The following is an 8,096-nucleotide window of genomic DNA, read 5'->3' as shown; positions in this document are numbered from 1 at the left end:
TATGAGTGGAAGAGTTCATCAGTAAAGCATCTTAATTGCAACAACTGTGCTCTGTCAATCATTCAACCGTTCGCTATCTGTCTATGCATTGTTGGGACACATCGCTAGGACAGAATAATAATAATATACATTATACAGACTAAATGTCATCTAAAATTAATGTTTATTTGCAATATAGTATAGCAAAGTATGACATGATCAATAACAAATTAATTTTAGGAAAAAAAAAAAAAAAAGTCTCTGTTTTGAATGTCTGGAGTCGCCAGAAATTTGTGATGTTAAAATGGGGTCACAAGCCAAAAAAAGGTTGGGAACCACTGTTTTAAGTTAAAGTAAGTTTAAGTTAAAACCACTGTTTTAACTTTGATGTCTATATTAACATACCCCCCCTACACACACACACACACACACACACATATGTTAATATTTTCATCTGTTTTACTGTTCAGATGTGACTGTTACACACCCTTCAGTGACTATGTGTCAGGATCTGTGCCTGTGTGACTCTCAGCTCCTCCCTTTTGGTCATGGTCTGTGCCGGTGTGACCCTCAGTTCCTCCATCTCCTAATCATCCTCATCAGACTCACCTGCTGGCGCTGCGTGGCTGCAGCCAATTACCTCTAGCCTATTTAAGGCTTTGGTTTGCAACCATGCAGCGCTGGTCCATTTCTCTCCATAACCCAGACATTTGTTCATCTTTTCTACGGACTCTGACTCAGGTTTTGTGTATTTTTTTTTTTTCACCCGTCTTCCTCTACAGACTCTTACCCAGGTTTTGTGTTAGGTTTTGTTTTCCCGTTGTGTTGTTTTAATTTTTGTTAAATAAACTTATTTTTTCCCTTCAGTTCCGTGCATTTGAGTCCTCTCATTTCCCCATTGTGACAGAATGGACCAGCCATACCTGGACTCAGCCGGTACTGAAGGGATCCGTTTTTCCGTGTTTTAGTTTTTTATTCCTGGTTTCGTTCGCTTTTCCTTAGTTTTCCTTTGTACCGTCGCTCTGCGCTTCCTAGCTCCATATCCGGTGTTTCCGAGACTTACCCTTGTTTTCAGCTCGGGCGGCTCGGTCTCCTCCATGCCGGTTGGTTCGGGAGGTCCCGGAGCCGTCGGGTGCACACCCCGGTTTTTCCTTTCGGTGTATCTCTCTCCCCTGTTGTTTCCTGCCATGTATTACCGGCGTTCCCATGTCATGTGGGGCCCCGGACCATGTTGAGTCCGGGCTCTCCTCCCGTGTTTTTTCCGGTGCGTTTCTGTCTCTAGTCTGTTTCCTGCCTCGTGTTTCCAGCGTGCTATTCCTTGTGGGGACCTGGGCCTTCGTGGGGTCCAGGTTCTTTTCTTGTGTCTTTGCCTTCGTGTGTCTAATGGTTTGAGTGAGTTTATTAGCTCTGATCTGCCTGTTCATGTTAGTTTGTTCGTTCTGCCTGTTTTATTCGTTCCTCCCTGTCTTTCTGTCCGTGTGCCGTTTTCGAGTGTATTCCTCAGTCTGTATTTGTCTCTCCGTGTATTTTTCAGTCTGTTTCTTAGTCTGTGTGTGAATTTTTTAGATTGTGTGCTTTTTTTGTTTCATTTCTCCCTTCCCTCGTTCTATTTTGTTCTGTCGTGAAACTTCTGTTCTTTATTTTTCCAATCAGTCATTCCTTTTTGTCCTTCAATTGTTAGATTTCTTTTTTTTCCCCTGTATTTCTGCTAGATCCTGTTTGTCTTTTCCCTGTTTGTCCTTTAGCTCTTTCTGTGCAGTTCATGTTCTTTAGTTCCATTTTATCGTTCTCTTCAGTTTTGTAGATTGTCCCTCTGCCTGTTCGTGTCTCTGTCTGTCTGTCCGTGTTTCTCAGCTTGACCTAGTTCCCTTTTCCTCAGTACTACCTGGAGGCTAGTACGCCGTCTGGTAGTTTCCCCTCCTTGAAGTCCGGTTCCGGCTGCGCAGCATTTTTTGAAGTCTGATTCAGTTTGTCCGCGCAGCGTTCCTGAAATCTGTTTGTCTGTTCGCGCAGCGTTTTTTAAAGTCTGTTCCTGAAGTCCGGTTCCGTCCGTCTGCGCAGCGTTCCTGTTTCCCCTTCTCGGCCTCGCTCCCTGTTTCCCCGTCTCGCTCTCCCTCTCCGTAGTCTTGTCTGTCCAGTCTCAGAGTCCGTAGTCCTGTCAGCTCAGTCTCAGTCAGCCTGAGTCGTGGGTCCAGCCATAGACCAATTCCAGTCGATGTCTTTAGTCCAGTCATTGTCCGTTCTGTCTTGTCTCAGTCACTAGTCCAGCCATTTTGAGGTCCAGTCAATGTCCTAAATCCAGCTAGAGTCCTGTCTGCCACAGCCCTGGAGGTCCACAAACCAGTGGATTTTTCTATGTCCTGGTCTGGAGGTTTTCCACGTCCTGGTCCGGAGGTCTGTCCTGAGGTGCTTCAGCCGTCTTCCCGGAGGCTCTTCACACTGTTTCACCGGGAGGTGCTTCAGCCTGTTCGCCCTGAGGTTCTGCAGCCAGTCTGCCCAGAGGCTCTTCACGCCATTTCACCGGGAGGTGCTTCAGCCTCTTCGCCCTGAGGTTCTGCAGCCAGTCTGCCCAGAGGCTCTTCACGCCATTTCACCGGGAGGTGCTTCAGCCTCTTCGCCCTGAGGTTCTGCAGCCAGTCTGCCCAGAGGCTCTTCACGCCGTTTCACCGGGAGGTGCGTCAGCCTGTTCGCCCTGAGGTTCTTCAGCCAGTCTGCCTGGATGCTCTTACGCCGTCCCACGGGGAGGTGCTTCAGCCTGTTTCCCCTGTGGTTCTTCATTCCCCTTTTGCCAGGATCCCCTCTACATTCCAGGATGCCCTGGTCTCCGTGGGGGCTTTTTCGCATCTCTGGGGACGTCAGGATGCCGTCCCTTGAGGGGGGGGTCCTGTCAGGATCTGTGCCTGTGTGACTCAGCTCCTCCCTCTTGGTTATGGATCTGTGCCGGTGTGACCCTCAGTTCCTCCGTCTTCTAATCATCCTCATCAGACTCACCTGCTGGCGCTGCGTGGCTGCAGCCAATTACCTCTAGCCTATTTAAGGCTTTGGTTTGCAGCCATGCAGCGCTGGTCCATTTCTCCTCATTCCCTTCCATAGCCCGGACATTTTTTCCATATTCATCTACACACTCAGTTTCAGGTTTTGTATGTTTTGGGGTTTTTTTTTCCATGGACTCTGACTTAGCTTTTGTGTTAGGTTTTCGTTGTTTTCAATTTTTGTTAAATAAACTTATTTTTTCCCTTCAGTACCATGCATTTGAGTCCTCTTTTCCCCTTTGTGACAGAAAGATACATAAAAAAGAAATTTCTGGACCAAATGATGAAGTGTTCAATTGTTTTTCTCTTCAAGTTCTCAGTATTCTCTCACTGCTTTTTATACAAACACTTCGGTTCATATTCGTATTATTATTATTACATACAACACGTGTCTCTTGTTTCTGCAGTGATGAAAAGGTATAAAATCAGAAAAAAGCGGCTAATGCTGTAAAAGTAACAGAAAACCTGGGGAGAACAAAAGAATCAACAGCAAAACATTCTTCAAAATCATCACATTTTTTTTCTCTTTCCTCGTAACATTTCAGCTAAAACTTTTCACACTGGTTTGTTTCCTTTTGTTTCTAAATGAAATTTTGACAGTGAACGTCTCACATGATGGACAGAAGACACAGATGAAACACATCGACACCATGAAAGTCACATCTGCAACTGAATATTTACTCTGTAGAAGGATAAAAATCTCATATTGAATCATTTACCAAATGAGCCAACAGAGTCACAGCAGCGTCTTATGAAGCTGCAGATTTCAGAACAATAAACTAAATGATCCACTGGTGTTTGGCTGCTTTTAATTTTTTATGCAGATTTGACTAAACAAGGAAATTGCAAGAAAATTACCTCAGTTTTATCGTAAAACACCCCCAGAAATCATGAAACAAGTTCTACAGAAATGTGTAAGTAGGGTGTTTTGTTTTTGTTTTTTTTTTCACAAGTAGAGTGGAAAAGGAAGTCACCTTTTGTTGTATGTTAAGCTGGAATGTTACTTTTACATCTTTATGAGACATACACCATAATATTAATCTCAGGTATTCTACATGTGTTGGTGATTTGTGTTGGAACTAAAGGTCTGAGATAATGATCACAGTAAATAGGGTGGAAAAAAAAAAGTCAAGAAAAACATATTGAGGCAAACTGACCTGTTACTGAATATTACACTTTTAGTGTCTATTAAATAAAAACACCTTTCTGGACCAAATAAAGCAGAAGTTTTAAAGTCTTACTTAACATGTAGCTTCTCCTGTGCACATTTTCTCACCACTTCTCACCCGCACAAACGTTGCAATTTGTCTGTCAGACAGATAATGTTGACATTACACACCACTTCCTCATTTTATGTTGGCATCAACATCAACCACCACATAAGCATAAGTTGAGTTACGATCAGCCCCATAAGTATTTAGTCACAGACACAAATTGTGTAAATTTTCCTCTGTAAAACACAGCAGTGGATTGGAAATGAAGTAATCAAGATGTAAATGAAGTGTGGACTTTCAGCTTCAATTCAAAGAGGCTGCCGCATTAGAATTTACTGAAAAACACCTAAAAAAAAAAAAAACGAGGTTAACCCTTTAAACCCTAAGCCTAAAATTGTCTGCTTGGACTTTTTTTTTTTTTTTTTAATTTTGACTATAAAAAGGTTAGAAAATTGCTGTAAGTGAGTCTGTTTACTCATTTTTCCCAAGGGCTTTTTCCCCAGATCTTTCAAAATCTAGCAAACACAATTTACTGCATGTTATAATACTGCTAAAACAGCTTCTTCTCCAGCTTCTAGTACAGTTGCGAGTGAAATAATCATAATGATCCAATACAGCCTATAAAGTGCAACATCTCAGGTTTCAGAAACCATTGGAATTTTTCCAATTGCACAAACAATGAAAGAGTTACAGCAATCCAAACTGCATACAGTCACAGAAAAAATTATTAGACCATTAAAAGTCAACAAAAACAATGGTTATGCAATCAAGTCCTAACTCCTGTGAGTATCATGTGGCTAAAACAGATAGAAAAGAAAACATAGAATGCCTAAAAGCACTGTTTTTGACAGTACAATGCCATAGATATTCATGTAAGAACTGAAATGATTTTGGTTATTATCAAGAAAACCATGGAAAATAGATAGATATCAGCTCAGAAATTAAACTCTTATGAGCTATTTTTGTTGTTATCATTACATTTGTCCAAACAAATGTATCTTTAGTTGTAGCAGGCATTAAAATGAACAAGAAATTGAAGAAAACAAGGGTGGTCTGGTGTGAGCGATGACACGTCAGGTTTTAAAGGGTTCAGGTATCTGGACAACTGACAGACAAGTAGCTTCATGTGCAGATGTTTGTTCTCTGGTTATTCTTTAACAAATGAAGCAGATAAAAGGTCTAGGGTTGATTCCACTTGTAAATTTTGCATTTGGTAGATGTTCACTGGAATTCTCTATGACGTCTAAAGAGGTGTCAGTGTAAGTGCAGAAGGATTCATTCAGCTGAAAAACCTGGATAAATCTTTCAGAGACAGTGAACACTTTAGGAACGGCCAAATCAACAATTTGATAAAAATCTTCAAAATAAAGAATCCACCAGTGAGCTCAGCAACAGCAAAAGGACCGGAAAACTATGGAAGATAGCTAAAGTGGATGACTGCAGAATTCTTTTGTCCTTTTATGTTGTGTTTTTTTCTCTTTCTTTCACTTCAGAAGGTTGCCATGTCACAGACGCCTAAACCACTGATAACGTTAAGGAACAGGACGGCCAGATTAGAATTGACCAAAACACATCTAAAATACAATCCTGACCAGTTCTGGAAAAAGTTTCTCTGGACAGATGAAACCAAGATTAACTTGATGGTAAGGTAAAAGCCTCCAGGAGGAACAGCTCATGGAACAGGATGAATTCTGAAGCATCCAGGGTTTTCATCTCCACTCAGATTCAACTAATGCTGCAAAACTTCAAGGACAGAACTTCAGATTTCAGATGGATAACGACCTACCCTGCAACCCTCACCAGGACTGAGTGGTTCATGGATGGATGGATCAATAAGTTTTAAGCATAAAATTTGTTAAAGTTCGACACTTCATGCACTTTTACCTCAGCTGTAGAAATTTAACTCCATATTGTGTTTACACAGATTAATGCGTTGTGTTTTTGTTTCCAAAGAAGAAATTAACAAATGAGGACAGTCAGAAATTAAGAAGATGTAAAAGGCATAAAATGTAGGAGTCTCAGCAGGTTACACAAGGGTGATTAACAAAAATTAGAATAAACACATCATAATATTTAAACTTAAAAAGAATTGCACAAAATTAAGTAAATTTTCCTGACTGAAGGCAGCAAAACAGTTATTTTAGACATAATTAACCCATAAAGACCCAGTGTTGCTTTTGTGGCAGTTCCCAAATGAAGTTTTCTCTATTTTTAATCTTTCTTGAGTGATTTATAACCATTTACTCTAATATTATGCTTTGTATTTTGCATTTTTAAATGAAAATCAGATATTTTCCTATATTTCATGTACTGATTATGTAGATGTTCATTAAAGCTCAGACTAAAGTTGAGAGTTATTACATCAAAAACACTGAAAACTGAAAAAAATGTGACTTTTTCACTAAAATATGTCATTAACTAAACATAAACCAAGTGTGTCCATCCACAATCATATATCAAACTCCATGGGTTTAACTGGTGAATCAGTGTTGTAGAAGATGACAGTGTTTCCACGGTAACTATGGAGAATCTGAATGTCCAAATGGGTTATATCTGATGACCATGAAAAGATGACAAACTGCATTTTACACCAATTATTTACATGTATTGATAGGATTAGTGGATCAACAGGTATTAAACAGTTTAGATCAGTAGATGCTTTTGGTCACATGTGGATGTTTGGGTCTTTATGGGTTAATATTCTTACACTGAGAAGTTGTGGAAGTGTCTCGCTCACTCTAGAGTAACATGCAAAACACTGTTTTAGCATTTAGTCCTTCCATTTTTTTAATGAGACATGTGATTCTTTGACTGGTTTCATTTAACGTAGCTGAACCAAAGTGTTTTCTGTCACGTGGCTTCCGTTAACGTAAAGAACAATAAAGCACAGAGCAGGGCTGTGCAACACAAACTCCAGAGGGAAGTAAGTGGAAGGTCAAACAATGCACAACTGAACTAATACATGAAACAGATAGCATGGAATGATTACAATGAAGGTTTGTTTTGTTATGAGAAAGGGGTTTTCTTTTATCAGATGACAAAAACTTTGGATAATGACCCAAAAATTACTGTAAAAGCAACCCAAGAGCTTTGAAGGTCAAGGAATAGAATATTCTTCAGCAGACAAATCAGTCACCTGATCTCAACCCAATAGAGCAGCTTTTCAGTTACTGCAGACTAAAGTGAGGGCACAAAACCCCATGAGCATGCAGCAACTAAAGGGAACTGTAGGAAAGACCTGGAAAAGCATCTCCAGGAGCAAACTCAGAGTTCAGTAATGTCCATGGGTTCCAGACTTCAGCCAATATTTTCATCCAAGCATTGAAAACAATCCTCATATTTATAACAACCTTAGTTTGTCCAATTACTTTTGAGCATCTGAAAATGGAGGGACATTGTATGAAAATGGCTGTACTTCTAAAATACTTGAACCACTTGTACTAAAGCTAAATGTATTTTACATCTGCTTGGGCGTACACCAGGTTTCAGTATGAAATCCACGCAAGTCTTTGTACATGAGGCCCCTGGTCTCTTTGAACACATTCAATGTCATTTTAAATGAATGGGAAAAGGATAAATCTGGATGTAGATGTTTTTCTAATTTAATCGGTTTCTGCTTTGAGATGCTTTTAAGGAATATTGTTGTTTTACTTTTAGAATGTTTAAAAATAATGATAGTGGTTTATATGTATGTGCTTATTTTAGAGTTTTATGGATGATTTTAGAACTGACTGTCATTGTGTTTAATGTACATTTTTAGTATGGCTGTGATGTCTGTTTTGTGTAATTGCTGCTGCTGCTTCTGTCTTGGCTAGGATTCTCTGACAAAGAGATTTTTAACCTCAATGAGCTTTTTTCCTAGTTAAATAAA

Source organism: Sphaeramia orbicularis, chromosome 20 (assembly GCF_902148855.1).
Source record: "Sphaeramia orbicularis chromosome 20, fSphaOr1.1, whole genome shotgun sequence".
NCBI lineage: Eukaryota > Metazoa > Chordata > Actinopteri > Kurtiformes > Apogonidae > Sphaeramia > Sphaeramia orbicularis.
Note: the sequence above shows the minus strand (reverse complement) of the source record.